The 17,695-nt window shown below is 40.2% G+C and overlaps 1 long non-coding RNA gene across 1 annotated transcript in view; it reads right to left on the reverse strand.

Moving 5' to 3' along the window:
• The window catches only part of LOC117776186, a 162,177-nt gene extending 145,186 nt beyond the window's left edge, over positions 1–16,991 (reverse strand). Inside the window, exons 1-3 of the long non-coding RNA XR_004616407.1 lie at positions 16,827–16,991; positions 14,313–14,381; positions 12,662–12,726 (exon numbers count right to left, since the gene is read on the reverse strand). This is a non-coding gene — a long non-coding RNA (uncharacterized LOC117776186). The remainder of the gene's footprint in view (positions 1–12,661; positions 12,727–14,312; positions 14,382–16,826) is intronic.
• Positions 16,992–17,695: the final 704 nt, after the last annotated feature.

Below are 17,695 nucleotides of genomic sequence, written 5' to 3' on the forward strand. Positions count from 1 at the left end.
AAATACATAAGTCAAAATATATAACATAGGTCTAGTGGGTTATTTCTTGGCCTGTGTTCCTCACACTCTACCATCCAAGTTTCGTGGAAATATGTTCAGTAATGTTCGCGTAATCCTGCTAACAAACAAACAAACCAACCAAGGGACGGGGCCAAAACATGACCTCCCTGCCGGAGGACAATCTGTGACACAACACTGTTCATGACAATCAAAAACATAAAAGTTGGTTCAACTTTCAACACTTCGCTCTTGTCTCACTTGAAACACAAAACAAGGGTCAAACAGAGTGCGCGGCACGACAAGAACTGGAATCAACTGGGATAAGGATCAGGCCTGATACATCTTAATCACATCCAGTGCAAATCCATCTCTTCTAGTGGTTGTATCGGTGGTTCACAGGGCATCTCAAACCATCTTGATGGTCTCCTTATCCACAACAGCCATGAGTAAGACTTCCAGCAATTACTAACACTTACGGAGATGCCTGATAATGTCTTCCTGAGAAACAAACAAATTAGATTCGTTTTTAATCCAGTCAAAGAAATCAACTTCCACTCATCACCCCACACATTAAAATAACAAAGAAAAAAGAAAGAGAACGGGGTGAATTTTTTTTTACGAACTATCATTTTTTTTGCCGACCATATCAACTAATGATATTGTAATAAGATGCCTCGCAATAGAGTGGGAATGGAAAACGTAATTACATGCATTAGTTTATCTAAGCACTTGTACCGTCGCAGATCCATCAGTTTTTCAGAGCTCATCTGGAAGCCCATGCATCACTGTCAGGAGCCGTTTGATGGGGGGAAAACGTGTTCATTTGTTAGCCTCGTTTAAAAGATGGCGCCTCAGATTCACTTAGGCCCAGACGGAGCAGAGCGGTTATGACAGCGCCATTACAAAAACACACACACACACAAAAAAAGAGAAAAAGGTCTGAGACGGAGCGCTCCGCGCCTTGGCAACTTCATCAGCTTTGTGCATTAAGGTGATTACAGTCAATGAGAAGAGCCGGAGCCGTGTTGTGTATGTTAATCATTGGAAGATGATGATACGGTAACAGCTGCTCTACCTGGACTGATGTGAGCTGGTGAGGCTGCGGTACAGAGAGTGAGGGCTGGTCCTTTTATCTTATTATTTTTTTAAATGTATAAAGTATGTTAGTGGCATTTCAATCTTGGTCTGCTTTTGCTTTTTGTGTCACAGCTCTGTTGATTTCTTTGGATAAATACTTTAAAGTGCTGTATCTCCAGATTTCTGTACATTAGACTGGTTGTGAGTCAGCATTTCAACCATGACAAGACATTAATAGTTTCCACTGAAACTTAAAACAAGAAAACATAATCGTACATTAGCTCTGTTGGCTTTTGATTCATGGTAAACCTCATAAAGCTTGTAGCGAAACAAAGAAAGTATTTGACTTTTTATTTCCATACATATAAATATATATGATGCAGGATCAGATCAGAAAAGGTTGATATCAGCTTCACTTTTTCAGTGTCTTCCGAGTCGTTGAATTCCCTGTGGATTTTTCTCAACCGAGCACAGAACCAAGTCTTACAACCAAAATCATAAGTTTCATTAACAAACATCTGTCCACACATCCCTGCCCAGCGTTGACTTCAGTGGCCTTTCTTGTGCAACATGAAATTGTCTCCAAATAAAAAATATTACACACAGATAAAAATATATTACCCAATCTCTTTAAGAGAGCAAATTCCTCGTCATATCACTTAATTCTGTACGTGAACAAAGTGACCCAAACAAACATCTACTTGAAATGGGGGCTACATAATTATACTGTATGAGATGCAGGTCACTTGCTTGGGGGCATTTCAAAAAAGGGCATGTAACTAAAGTTATCAATCCCAAACAATTAGCTCTATATTTAAAAGCAAAAATCTACTTAATTAACTGAATAACCCTGAAAAAAAGTAGAGCGGATGTGATGTAATTGATGATATAATTAACAAGTCAAGGTTTTTCAGGGAAATTGTCCTTTTGAAAAACTGGACTGGAAAAAAAATAGAAACCGCAGGATTATTCAGTGCTACAGGACGCCATTATATTCCTCCGTCACCGTCTCTTAACTCTTAATGGACATTAAACACAGAGCTGAAGAAACACACAAGCAGAATTGAGTTAGCGGGCACTTAGGGGGGAAAGGCCTTGCCCCATACATTTGCGTAAGAACACATAACTGTCACAAAATTACATGTCATTATTGGGCAGATCGTATGGATTCCACTTATTGCTGCTTAATGGGCCCTTTGTTAAAGAAGAAAAAAAAAAAAAAACACGTGGTTAGTTTGGTGTTTAAAGATAATGCAGAGGAGGAGGCCGGGGGTGTCGTCTGGCCCGACCCCTCCACCTCCACTCCTTCCCTTCAGTGAAAGTTGGAATCTGTCTATTCAGTTACATTTCAAACCTCAATTTCCGTTTGCAATCAGCTCGTTACGGCGGACAGCTTGAAAGGCAGCCATTAATGACACACACACACACACACGCGCGCACACACACGCACACGCACGCACACGCACACACACACACAGTGGATCCATGTCCAAGAAAGACCTGTTTCAACTGCAGCCAGGAGACGATCTGAGAGCAAACATGACTGCAGCTTAAACGTAGGAGTAAACCGCCCCCTGCTGGCCCTTGCAGGGACAGCATCAATTTCTTCTGAATAAAAGTGCAACTCAATCATCGTGGCCTCCTTGTCTCCCTGTGACTGAGCATGTTTGTAGTGTTTTTATGTGCAACTATGACAACAGTGATGCATATTCCCTCCGTGCATCTGAAGTCGCATCCATTACAGAGCAGATTCTCCATCAGAAAGCGCGGAGCCATTAGCGGCAGTGAGTCACTACAGATAACACTGTTCTTCATTCATATTCCGTTTCAAGGATGTCACAGTAAACACTGAGCAACACTAACTACATTTTGAACTTCATATTTATTCCTTTTGTTATTTTTTACTTTAATTTTGAGCGATGCATAGAGTAAGCAAGTCTTACAATCGATAAAAACACAACACAAGTTATTCTGCCGCAGATGATGTTCATATTTACAGAAGAGTAAAGAAAGACAAAAAGCAATTTTGTGGCAAAGGTGAATGTATGACACAGCCGGGGTTGAAGCAGCCGGGTTTAGATTCAGAAAAGATTTGAAAAATGAGTCCTGCTCATTTGTCCTGCAAGGTCCAAGATGGTTGGAAACACTAGGTTTGCATAAATTTGGTAATAAATGTGATATTAAAACCAGCATTAATATGATTCTTTAAAGAAGAGTCATATAAGTTTAGCACATTGCAGTGCAGTATCTTTTTGTATTCGTCAGGTAAATATGTTTGAAGGTGAGCTTCCTGTATCCAGACCCGTGTGATGAGAGGCCAAGAAAGCTGAAAAATCATAGGAGATGGAAAGAAAAGACGACCCTATTGTACACGATTTGAGGAAAGATTCATTCATAACGTGAGGAAAAGTCAAAATATCTTCTCTATCATTGTGAAATACTGTACTTTGGCAGTAATGTCTGGTTTCAATTCTTTTGCTTTTACATTGTTTTGATGAGAGCTCATTAAGAGTTTATATTCAGAACTTTTATATCGTCATCTAAAAGACAGCTACCATTGAAATAAACACTACACAATGTCCTTTTTGTGAGGAAGTCTGGTATAAAGCATCAGGATCATTGTTGGACAGTAAACATCTCCACTAAAATCCACACTAATGAAAATCCTTCAAGGTTAGCAGCTATTTTAATTAGTATAATGGAATCTCTGGGACACATTGTTGCCTTCTTCTAATTATTTTTTCAGTTTTTATCTGTTTTGGTATCTGCAAAGTACCTGGTGATAAACCTCTTTTTTAAAGACCACATAAAGAACATCTCAGCCAATCACAGGTGATTTTAAAAGCCCATTAGCCTCAGACCTATGAAACATATGCAGCGTGTATATTCATTTAGGTTCATCATTTAACCTAAATGCAGTGCTTTGAGACTTCAGATTTATATTTGCATGCACCGAGGGTAAAAACATGTTTTTCATCCGTTTAATTTTGCACCGGAGCAGGTGTAACATTTTATTCCCAAAATGGGAGCTCGCTCGTTTTGAAATGGAAATCTTTGAGAATTAATTCTTTGGCAGCTTCTCTTGCATGATTCATGAAAGGCCGGTAGAGGGCTAATTGTTCAAATTAATTTGCGTAAACGACTAAGCAAGAGATAACAGAATTACATCTGCACTTCCCTGGCACGGGTTCAACAGTGACGGGCCTCAACAGGCAGCTGCATCAAGACGGCATCCTTGCCAGAAATTAAAAGCCACAAAACATTAATTAATAGACTTTTTTGTTACATTAATCTGCACCAAAAGGTTTAAGGAGAGCAGGGTGTGGGGAGACGCGTGTGGAGGAACACGGCACAGAAACAGGCGGTGTGCATAATTAAAATAAATTACTTTGATGCAACATTTCTTTTTTTTGAAAAGCCTCTTAAAAAAAAAAAGTAGGTGTGGGTTAAATAAAATAAATAAAAATCTAAGAGGGAGGAGGCACCGGCGTTGGAGTTAAGGGATTTGACAAGCTCATTAATCATAATGGTAATGGAGCCATTACAGTTAGAGCACAGGTCCGTCTGCCTGTGAGCAGACATGTGGGTGGTGACGGTTTGTTAGCGCGAGCAGCCACTTGGTCGACGAAATACCAGGTCGGGCTTCTGGGAGTTCAAAAGTAGAGCCACCCACTTAATAGCTCAGTCACAGAGCCCAACAAAAGTAATTACCACATTGGGCTGCAGAGGACGCTGTTGCTCAGTGAAGGTTACATAGTGTTGCTTTAAGAGTAAGATCTATTTTGGACAGTGAAGCTGTGTATATTCAGGTAACAGTGATAGTAATAGAAACCTATACTGTCATGAATAATGCACTTTTAATACATCGCCCTGTAGTAGCACAAGCCCATCAACAGGAGGTTAGTCATCTTGCAATAACAAATGCACCTGAGGTCTTAAAACGATTCAAAAATGTTGATAGAAACCGCACCGCCGGCATTTTAATAGAGACAGCAATCGTAACAACGCCATGTACAAGACAACTCATGCTGAGAAGAATGAGAGGACGGCCAACTGGGTCTGGGAGGATTTGAATTTACTTGAGCGAAGCCTCTAATGAAGGTTAAAGCTCAGTGAAACAGAAAAAAACCTCAGATGAATCACCTTCTCCAGTCGGCACCAGGAGATAGAGCCCCCCCCCCCCACACACACACAGCGCTCAAACTCCTGTTTGCCACAATCATACAGGCAATGTAAACATGCTGCCAGGACGCCCATTTCTCATCCGCTTCTTTTCCCGCCAATGTTTCGATGGATATTATTACCATAAATTACGACTGTAACGTGAGGTGGGGGGCAGATAAAAAAGTGGAGTCTGGGCATCCATTTAGCTCCGGTAAACCTTCCCGCCGCTGCCAGTTCATGATCACCCATCCAAACAGACTATTTTATGCCCGACTTGCTTGATGCATGAGAGAGGAAGCGTGCAGCCATTTTTTTTAATCCCCTTTCTTCGCTCCTCTCTCCTGAAAGAGAAAAATCAATGGGCGAACACGAAGAGGCCATTGCTTGTGTTTGCATTTAGTGGGAACCAGCACGACTCACCTGGGCCCTCTTCATCTCCGCAGCTCCTGAAGGCCCAGAATCCACCACCCACACCGGTTGGATCGACTCGACGCCCACAGCACTTCAGACCGAGCGGGGATGTAAACTGTCACAGCAGTGTGTTGTGGGTTATTTTTATATACAAGCGTAGCTGCTGAAATAAACCAAGTGTGTGTGTGTGAGATGATTTTCATCTGTATGGACGCACAAGTTTTTGTGGAGTGGCAGTTTGGCTCTTGTTCCCTCTTGCATTTATTATTTTTCTAGTATTTTTTTTGTCATGCTTTTACATAAATGTTTTTTCTTAATGTTTATTATGAAGAGCAGAAAAAAAGTCCCAGTAAAACATATATATGTGTAAATCCTCTCATTATATAAACATAATTGTAGGTGAGGTCATGAAACTGCATCTTATTTAACACATATGATTATTGCATTTTTTTGTCTTTGTGGTTTGCATAGAGATTTGTTATTTATATTTTATATCAAGTATAGAAATGATTCAACCTCATGAGTGCAACTTTAATACTTTCTATACATTTAGGTGTGTAAATGAAGAATAAAAAAATTATTTAAAGTAGCTCAGGGGAGAGATGTCGGAAACAACCTGGTGCCACCGTGAGCCAGCCTCACATAAGAGGAGGAAAATAGATGGATGGCTGTATAGATGAATTTCTAATATCAAAATAGAAATAGCCAGGATAGCTGTAAAACTCAAGTACACACTTTCAAAATCAAAACGAGTACAGTACTCAGAGTACAAACCCTCACTAAGGCCCAACAGTCCTCTGAAATTCAATCAGGTTGCACCAAAATGCACACTCACAGATATCAGTCCTCTAAATATGACAGATTTCTTCCATCAAGATACGTGAATTATTCACAAGGAAATCAGCAAAAATCGCCCAATCTGTAAAAAGTGAAAAATTCCTGACACATAACGCATCCTTACACAAAATGAAACCAAGGACGGGGGTGGAAAAAAAATAGCCTCATGGTGGATGTAACAAAACTATCCAAAATATTCTTTAATTTCCAAATCGCTCTTCTCTTCCATCTTTCCCTCCCATGACCATCCCCCCCCCGCTGACACCCAAACAGTTGATGCTGCCATTTTGCTTACCAGCCTCGTTTTTCTTCCTCTTCTTATTCCGCTAATATATTCAGCCTCCTCTTCTTCTCCTGATACATATTCGCTCTTGATTGTGGCTGCCAATTAGCCGCCACGGCTCTGGCAGTTCATCCATCTGACTTAAAGGTTCCTTGCCACTAATTTTGACGGTCAGGTCAAGTAGCAGAGGGGGGCCATTAATTGGAATAATGAAGTCTTCAGTGAGTGATCATCAATGACTTCAGAGAGCTATTAATCCTTTAAAAGAATTAATCTCTTTATTTGTAATGTTTAGCTTTATCGTCCAGGCTGCTGCAACATCTCATTTATCCGAGACTTAATAAACAATCATGCATACATGACTTCTCTTTCTCTCTTTTTCACTCTGATGTCGATTACTTTAATTTCTTTCCTGCACTTCTCTCTGGATCATTTAATTTGTGCTCATCCTTCTCTCCCCACTCTTCATGCCTCTCGCTTTTTTCTTTCCACCTAAACCCTCTATTCCTCTTTTAGTTTTGTACGCCACATTCTCCCTTTTCCTCTCAATTTTATCCCTCGCAATGTTTTTCTCTCCATCTTCTTCACGCCTCCATTTCTCCGGCCTCTTCAGACGACTCTTCCCAGGTCTGCTACTAGTCTAGAAATCGCAGAAATCGCAATATTTTAGGACCAAAATGTATCGGACTATGTTTTATCAAATAAACCTTAAGTCTTTTTCACCCTCTTCCATCCCTCAGTCGATGTTCTCCCACTTCACCCTGTGTTTTTTCTCACCCGCTGTCATTCCCTCTACCTCCCCCTTTTTGCTGCACCGTCCCGGGAGAGGGAATCCTCTTCAGGCTCTGAGGTTTTTACGAGTCATTTTTTGGTAGTTTTTCCTTACTCTTGCCAAGGGTTAAGGGGAAATGCCCTATGAGACAAATTATTATTATTTGTGAATACAGGATATAAAAATAAAATTTGATTGACACCTTCTCTCATCCCATTACCGACCACCCTTCCTCATTTACATATCTCACGCTGCACCACTTCAGGTCTACATTTGCTGCTCGACTGGACAAACGAAGGATCGAGCTCTGCACAATTTACTGGCCGTTGTCTACGCCCGCTCGTTCTGTTGCCAGATGGCACGTAGCTTTAATAACCAATGTAACAAACTGTGGCGGAACATGACCAGGTTTTTCTGCACAACTGCCAACAACACACAGATGCAACCGTACACCTCATGCATTATATTAGAGAGACAACTCTTCCCATTAGTGGACAAGGTTAATCGGAATTCATTTGAATATTGCATATACATAATTTTGCATGCATTTGCAAGTAAATACTTTCATTCATATCTTAGGGTTTGCAACATGGATAACATCTAGGAAAAACAGTTAAGGATGAATATTGCCATTTTGCAATCGTAAGAAATACATGATATTTGTTTGATTTGATACAAGCAGTGTTGCATTGAGTTATAGTAAAAGCTTTAACAGTTCAGCAAGAAAACAGCGGAGTCCCCCTTTTCAAGTTTCAAATTTTCTTCTTTATACGTCTCAGAAAGACAGAAATGACACAGGCCTCCTACATTGTGCAGCTAGAGCAGTCACAGCAGCCAAGCAGAAAGCCGAGTAGCAGCTGCAGGTCCAGCTGAAACAGTGGCAAGAGGAGAAGGCCTTTTTATAAGAGATAAATAACGTCCTGCAGCAGGAGTTGACTGAGAGGGAGAGCGCCAAGGACATTATTGATAAAAAGTCAAAGAAGCGAAGTGCAGCAGGCTCCTCAAACGCACTCACTCCACATGAAAAGCAACAGGAGCGGAGGGAGAGCCGGACAAAACATCCCTGTCCAGCCTGAAGACTCCTCGAGACCCACAGAGATATTTGGCTTCTTCTCAACCCCCCCGAATGTTTAGCTGAATGTTTAATCGATGTTTTCAGAGTTTCTGCAGGTTTTAACAATTAAATCTGAGACTTTTTAAGACCATGATGAATGAAACTAAAGACAGTATGTCAAGTACAACAGATATGAAGGAATATCAGAGTCCTAGAAGTACTTGAACTTTCCAGTAACCGAATATAGGTGGCCATAGTTCACAATATGTTAATGTATAAGACTTTAAGGCCTAAAATTCAGATGATTGAACTGGTCTCATCTTCTGTAAATCAAGATCTGATTAACGGCTCCCTGTTAGAAAACCTGCAGCCTGCAAAAAGTTAAACTAATTTGTACAGTTGTCACATTTCATTCAATCCTAATTAAGAAATATGTCATGAGCAATTTTATTCCGGTCGTTGACAAATCTGATTTTTGAAATTCCACCAAGGTTTTGTTTTCAGTCAATTAGCAAAACCTCTCAGAAAACAATCTTGACAGCACAATTTACACACAATCAATTTCAAACATAATATCACTTTATTTAAATCAATTTATTTACTTAAAATATCTATGAATCAAGCAATCAATCAGTATTTTCATCTATAATAATCTGTGCACACAGTTACAAGCTACAATACACTACGCGGCCATTACTCACGGTGACATTGAAGAAGTGACTGCCAATAATCCCAACAGTGAATACATGTCAAAGACAACCTACACCAAGCTCACTCTGACACTGCTGGATTTCAGACATGAAAGATGGACTTGATTCACCCGTCTGACAGCGAGCGTTAGAGCCTCTGTGCCTTCGTGGCGTGGCCCGAGTCAAATTGTTCATTTTACCTCTAATCGTGCCATTTATCAAAATGCTGCTCAGGCGCGTCAGTAAAGTGCATTTATGCTAACTAGATCTGAGCGAGGCGACGGAGAGAGGACCAGTCATCATTCAGCTTCAGGGTGTCCGAAACAGATGTGAGCTAAAATAGGTACCCATCAAATACTTTTCAGAGAAAGTTCCAGTTTTAAAAAATATCACTTTTCGCCTTTGCACGATGAAAAAGGAGGATGTTAGTGAAGAGTTCGGGGTTCAAGCAGGGTGGCATGTTGAGCACAGTCTGCACAGACGCATTTAAGTGCAAGGTCATGCTTTAAAACAACGTGTCAGCCAATTACCTAAGAGTTGCTGATGTGAAGTTGACCCCCCGACCTCTGATATAGGAGGGGAAGAGAGGTGAAAAAAAACAAATTGAGAGCAGCAAATCTAGTATCAGAAATGTATTCAATATAAAACATAAATATTCAATTTACACTTCATACATTTTTAAAGCCTCACAGGTATCACTCACAGCCATAAATAAGTTTATCCTTGACTGTAACTCATGCTGAACATGCAGGTGTGGTCATGTGTCACATTGTTTGAATGTGGCAGAACAAGCATCTAAGTTTTTATATTTCAGGTAAGTTTGAACCCATTTCACAATGTCACAATGTCTAATACCAAAATGTGTGGGAAAGGCTCATATCAGACGAATTTTCATCATCCAACTGATAAATCGTCTGGCTCTCTATGTTATTCCTGCAGGAAACTGCCCTCGACTACGCCTGCACTGATGTTTGATGAAAACATCAATGTCAGCTTTGAATTTAAGCGTTCTTAAACAGGCATGCTCTTTGAAGGAAAGTCTAATTTTCACTAGCAGGTCTTAAATACACTCTTGCTAATGATTAAATTAATTAAAATGCTGGAGGATGTATGTTCTTGTGGTTTCATTAATGTACTGTATCGTTATTAGTCATGTGTTTTATGACAGAGTGAGCCGTTCCAGTACAATCATCAGAAAACTTAAACAACTATGAATCATCTGCAAAAAGGTTTCAGCACCAAACGACATTTTAACCTCGCATCAGCCGCTGTTCCCTTGAAATTAAAGTGTCATGGTTTCCACCCGACAGAAATATGATTACTTCAAAAAGCAGCTGGTTTATCCAGCTCATCTGACTTTTATTGAGACATTACCAACCCACGACACAAACACCAGTCAATTTACCCATTTTGCAAACAATTCTCGTGGATGATTATGAGCCACGCCGCTGGGGTTGATGGAGAGATTAATCTTGCTTTCATAGAAATATGTCACTTTCCGCACACGCCATGATGGATGCGATTTATCATTCCGGACAAATCTGTGGCTGAACGTCCCTCCTCCTGACAGCTCTATCGCGGCAAGAACGTCCCAAAATGTCACCTGTTGTTCGCGGAGTGACCTTCTAATTTTCTAATTCAATTTCGAGAAGTCCCCTCTCCGCCACTCCGCTCATATCATGAAGCAGTAATAACAATTACACACCGTGACTGGCTCCAAAACCTGCAATTCCCCCACTTTAAATCAAACCCCAAGTAGTCCTTTATTAGGCTGCCCGGTTAAATCAATCTAAATCTAAGCATAATAACTCTCTAATCAGGTGCTGGGGAGAATAATAGGTTGTCACGCTCGAGGAAAAATAGGCAATCATGGAATGTTTTCTTTAATTAGGCCGGCTAAAGTAGAAGGGCATGGCGGGAGCATGGGACACATTCATCATAGCCAAGGTGGGAAATTACTTCAATTACTCAGGAAGGGGAGAGTGAACAGAATTACAGAAGTCAGAGAAGCAGAAGAGAGGAGAGTGTGATCTGCGAGGAAGTCCAAATGACACCGGGGGCAGGGGAGGCAAGGACAGAGGGAGGAAGGAGGGATGGACGGAGGAGAGGAGAGGAGGTAGGTAAGTGGGGATGTGCTATGGAGAAAAGTGATCCACAAAAGAGTTCAAAAGGTGTGTACACGCAGAAAAGGACACTATTGTTAAAACCACTCGTGACACTACAATGCAAAGTGGATGAACGATGTAAAACTGAATGCAGAAAGTAAACTAGAATTCCTGCCCTACAGTTGCAGTTATCTATATATTACATATCAATACATCACCCTGACCTTGACCTTTGACCCCCAAAATCTAATCAGATCATCCCTGAGTCCAAGTGAATGTTTGTGCCAAATTTGAATAAATATAAAGAGACAAGAATAGGACGGACAACCCGAAAATATAATGGCTCCGGCCGCTGGCTATCACCGGGTAAAAAAGAGGGAGGAAAGCAAAACCTCTCAGACTGCACAGTTAGCCAGCTGCCTCTTGCCATAGCTGTAAAACAATCCTCCATCACTCATCCTCAGAACTGGAACCCCACCAGAGCTCCCAGTTTCTTCCAGCCTTCCCAGAATGCAACGAGAGCCTGGCTGCAAAGTCCCTCCCAAGGTGACAAGGTAAACGGCCTTTTTACTGTAACCGGATCTATCGATTCGGACGGTGACGCGTTGGCAGGTCGTGGATCCAGTTTCACGCTGTGACTGAAGAGCTGCGAGCTCGGCCGCCGGCCAGATAAATACACAGATTATGACTTTTGATAAGTGCGACTCGCAAGCTCAATCAGCGAGAGGCTCAGATGAAGTAGCTGCCTTGGCGGTGACGAGGAAAAGCTCGGAGACGGATTGAGGCACTTTCACTCTTCCACTTTCCATTAATTACTTTGACAATTTAACTTAGCCTGACAAAATATGTCCGATCAAGAAAGAATTGACCTGGAATCCAACCAGAATACAGGCTCAACCTTTTGTTGGCAAAGGGTCAAGATGCTAAGAAAACTACACACAATTCCTGAAAAGTCTTTCCATGGTCTAAGTATTAAGACGGACTATAACTTTTCCATCTTTATGGAATTTTGACTCCATCTACAAATCAATTAAATTATCCAGAAGCATATTATAATGTTTCAGCTTTAAACCCCAATAAAAAAATCCTATTGCTAAGAATTTGGATCATGCCAACATACAGTAAACAGCTTCCTCTCCATTATCTTGCTTTGATGATGATGATCAGATTTATGCATTTCATGTGGCCTATAAGAAGGCATTTCTACCTCTGCCAGGAAAGTTAGGTTGATGATAATAGAACCCTGTGTTTGGTAAAGTTGCAACTTACATTCAGGTGAGAAGCTTGATGATCACAATGTGTAGCCGTCAATCAGCAGCTGGGCCTCCAGAATCCTGTGGATTAAGGCATTAAAATTAATATTTTAAAACTCAGCAGCTTTGTTCACAGTCTTACCAGTAAAAAGTATTTTTAGAAACACCTTGGTGCCAAAAAGGCTGCTGCAGATCATTCTGAACAGAATGAAGTCTCCCAGGAAATAGTTTAAAGGCTGACTGTCAAAATAAAATGTAAAAAATACTTACAATGAATAAGTTAAACATTCAGAGTCAGTATCAACATAAACCTGCTGTTAAATTCTTCCATCTATTTACATTTAATCAATATTTTTAGGGTTTGAAATTAGTTCCTCTTGGTATGTTTTTGCCCCTTTGATTTATCTATTCACAGGATTTTGCGTATTTCTGCCACATTAATACATGTCTATTAAATCATAACATCGTTCCCACTGCTGCAAATTAAGAGCAGGTATTAAAGAAGGAAATCTTCCTAATCAATTCATCTTAAACCACATTCACACATTGTTTTCCTCAAAGCAGCGGTTTCTTCCCACTGAAAAACAAAATCAAACATTCATCATTCAGGATGTTGGACACTGCAGAAAAGGTAAGCAAGGAAAAAAGAAAATCACGTGGATGGATGAGGTCCACAAGCGCGAGCAATTAAGTCTGAGCCTTTGACTGTTAACACTGATACCCTTACATTTTCAGTTTATCGCCCAGCTTCACACCCGAACCCCCCGTGCAGAGCAGTCCTGCAAGACAAGCTCTGATAGCGGAAGATGGAGAGGCCTCTGTCAGTATCACAGCAAGGTGGTAATCAGCCAGGGGATCTGTGGTCCACTGAAGCGATCAATAGAAGGATTGCAGTGTGTTCACATCTTGCAACTGTGCAGGATTATCAAGTTCGAGCGATCCATCATGGCTTGATAGGTGGTCAGTGGCAGAGAAGCCGGAACTAAGTAAGTGGAAGAGGTGTAATGTAGCTTGTGACCGTCTGCTGCAGCTCATGCTACAGGAGAAATGGGTGAGTTTGTCTGAGACACACAGGAAGGAAAAGAGACACCGGTGCATTAGTTCAGATTTGGTTTCCTACGTGGTGAGTTCATGAGGTGAAGATAAAAAAAAGTTAAAGATCAAGTGTACAGGGGTGCCTAATAAAAATAAATCTAAATTGTTTAACCTGAAGATACAAAAGTATCAGCTGCCGTTATAATAAGAGCTGTTTAAATTCTGTAAAGGATAAGGAAAGGAGCTTCAATGCTTCCCAACAAATCACCTTTAGCATACGAAACATATTAACAATTATTTATGAAACTAAAGGAGAAAAATGCTGCCCCACAATTCTTTGCGTCCGCAACAGCACCTTGACAACTTTGTCTGATCATCCAGATTATGAGGTGATATTTTACCACACCACAGGTTTCTGTGTTGCATCTTGTTTCAAATACAAGAAGTTTCCTGGGCATTAATCACCAAAGCCATACTAACTGAGTAATATCAAAACTGACGCAAGTTAGAAGCAATGTTTAAAAGTATCCTAGTTTTTTAACGGTTGTTTCCCGATTTGTAAAAAGCAGCAGCCTGACACTACAATGACGAATAATCTGTAATCCAGGTGAGGCGTTAGAGGCACCAGGTACCTTGTCTAACAGTTTAGCTCCCGCCACACTCATCCTTGGGATCCTCGTATGCAAGGACTGGCCCCGTTTCTGCAAAAGATTACAAGGCAAATGACAGAACCGGGGTTAGAGACTGAGATTCCAGTCACAACTAAATCTCAGCACATTAACTCAGTTTTATGACACCACACAGGAACATTAACAGACTGTACAGAGGAGCTTTACTTTTCCTCCTTCATCTTTCTTTTCTCCCTCTTATTTCTCACACTTCCTGAATTCCTTGCTTTTTCCTATCCCTGCCTTCTATATGTGTCTTTCTTCAATTTGCAATCTCCTTCCTTTACATTTCATCCATCCTTTCTCTTTCCAACCCAACTTCTCCCTTTAGTCTTCATTCTTCCTCCTTTACCTTTTTTCTCCCCTCCCTCTCTTCCGCCCCTTCCCTCATTTTTCCCCTCGTCTTCTTTCTGCTTCACTGACCAGAGAGCTCCATCATCATCACAGGGCCCGGCCCAATCTTTGTTATAAAGGCAATAAATCATTCCAGCTTTCATCTATTGTTATTGATGAATGACCAATTATTTGTCATCTAATACGCAGAAAAACGATGACACGGGGAGACGGATCAATTTTTTTCTCCCTCCTTTGCCGGCTGATGTGACACAGGACAGCAGTGATTGATTGTCTCCTTAAACTGTTATTACATGTATAATGTGGCGCTCAAATCCGACATCTCACTTAGTCTCGGCTCCGCCCCTTAAACAAAAAGATGTGAGATTTGCTTTGTGATTAAGAAATCCTAGTTGACAGGAGGTACTTTGAGCCAGGTGGGGAGAAGTTATTCCTCCAAGGCAGGTTCCAGTTTGGATCCAAATCAGTCTAATAAATAGATTTGCTTTATTATGGCCAAGGAATATGTCCTAAAATTTTATCTGCATAGACAAGTCGCTACAAGAAGAGAAGAAAAAGGATCTAATCGTGGTTTATTTGCTGTTATTTATAGGATCCTTTTAATGATCAGTGAGTAATCAATTTTATATGTAATCGATTTTGAAGATTAATAAAACTGAAGAAATAACAACATTTACACTCGGCCGACCATAATAATGTAAACAAGCTAACAGTGACTACCTGGTAGATGGCTGTGCTGATTGGCCAAGTTATATCACGTGTTTACCATAGGCTGTTTCACATGAAAAACAAGTCAATGTGAGCTTGCACCATTGCGGAAAAGACACTGATACACACTTCAGCTTCATGGAAAAACATGTAAAGCAAATGTCTGTAGGTTGTTTCAAGTGTGGAAATGTTTTTTACTTTTGACAACACACAGCTGTTATGATTCTATAAAGCGTAAGCAGCTCTGGAGTTTACCTGCACACTCTTCCTCTGTGGAGTTAAAAATGGGTTTGTGCACCGGAGCAAGGAGGCAAACGTGCCGGAGCCTGTTTCCACCGCAACGCAACTGCACAAAGAGAAAGACGGATAGAGAGATCATCTTCCATATGAGACGCTCAATCAATTTCCTGTGTGTCCCATCCATCACCGGCAGTTGTCACGAGGTTCACACCGAGATGTTTCAACTAAAGCCTTCAGCTACAGAGGAACTCGTTTATACAACCACTGAAAAAAAGCTTATTGTTGAGATAATAACAATTCACTCAAGTTACCTTGAGAAAGGTCGTGTCCTTGTTTCACCTCACGAGAGGAACTGGGCATTGCTCACATTTTGACTTTTATCATTTTGTGGTTTCTATTTTTATGTTTGACAGTTGCCAACATGATTTTCATAACGTGTTATCTAAACTTTGTATTCATGTAGCTCCATCAGAATAAAGCATGTTGAATGCAGCTGTATTTCTGAATAAAAGAATACACATTAAAATGCATTGTAAAAATTCAGGTATTGTTTATAGTAGTGCACGATGATGTGAAATTACTCCAGCACTGTCAATAACATCAATTTTGCTAGATTTGTACGTAACTTCAATATTTCTATTCTACTCTATTATTGTCATGTAAAATCTAGTGTTTTTGAACAAGCTACTTTGCAGGTTCAGATGTTACAATGAAAACAGGATGAGCATAAGCTGCATTTTTTATATTTCTAGGTGCAACTTCCTGGTGCCACAGGATGGCAGAATAAAATGCAATCGTAGCCCCCTCCATACCACAAACACGGAAAGTATTTTTAAATTAGAAAGGGTACAGGAAGTGTTGCAAACTTTTATGTTTGACTTTTGATATTTAAGTAATTGGCACAAAAGCCGGGAGAAAAAAGTTGAGAAGCTGAAAAGATTTACAGAGTGTAACTTAACTGATCTTTAAAAGATAATAATAATAAATATAAAGTGTAGCACTGCAGCAGAAATATACTTTTATTCTAAATGCCAAGAATAGGTTGCTAAAGGCACCAGTTGCTATTACAAATTAGCATAATATCTTTAGGAGGTGTCGTCCACGGGACTCCAATTTTAAACACGGAATAAGGCAAATATAGCAGCTTTAAATGAATAATTAAATGGACATACTCACAGTCATGTGTCCAAAAGTCAAACTTCACTCAGGAACTCTCAGGAACGTAAACAAAACAGTAAACAAACAGGAAGTAAACAGAGAGCGAACTCACAGGAAGCATTGCGGTGAGAGGCGTTAATTGGACGCAGGTGGAACCTATTAGGGCGCAGCCAGCAATCAGTGACGCGATAAATGGGGACAGGAAGTGATCAAATCAAAAGGCGCGGAAGATCGGTATTTTCAACGTAAAACCGGAAGCGATGAGCTCGACATTCTAACAACTGAGAGAACGAAACACACATGTGGAGCACAGGGATTTATCCTGACTAATAAATAATGTGTGACACAGGCAACAGCGATGTTTTTGTGAATGGTGCATTTTGCTGATGTTTATTCTTTTTGAATCAATAAATGGGCTGCAATTCTTTGACCATTTCTGGTTATGATCAATTAAATAAATGCAAAGAAAATACATAATGAATAAATGAAAAGAGATATCTAATATTATATAATATTCAAATGAATAAATACAGCAACGCTCTACATCTTGCTGATATTTTGAGTCAATAAATAGGCTTTGACCCCTGTCCCTTTTTTTTTAATGATTGACAACCAACCAAAGAATCTAAAACAAATATATTTAAAAATATGTATATATATATGTATAATTAAAGCCAGTATGTTGAGGTCATACAATCAAATGTGTTGATTAAGTTTTGACTTGTTGTGGCAAATCATTTTGTGAGCGTCTTTGAATGTTATAACATGAATTGTTACTTAGGAACTAATAGAGGGATTTGAGGTGTTGGCCTGCAGCTATTTGGGATTTTTTTATTTAATTGACTTATTTGCTTTGTTAATTAATGTCTTGTGAAAAGGGGCCAGAT

This window comes from Hippoglossus hippoglossus, chromosome 2, assembly GCF_009819705.1.
Source record: "Hippoglossus hippoglossus isolate fHipHip1 chromosome 2, fHipHip1.pri, whole genome shotgun sequence".
NCBI classification, from domain to species: domain Eukaryota; kingdom Metazoa; phylum Chordata; class Actinopteri; order Pleuronectiformes; family Pleuronectidae; genus Hippoglossus; species Hippoglossus hippoglossus.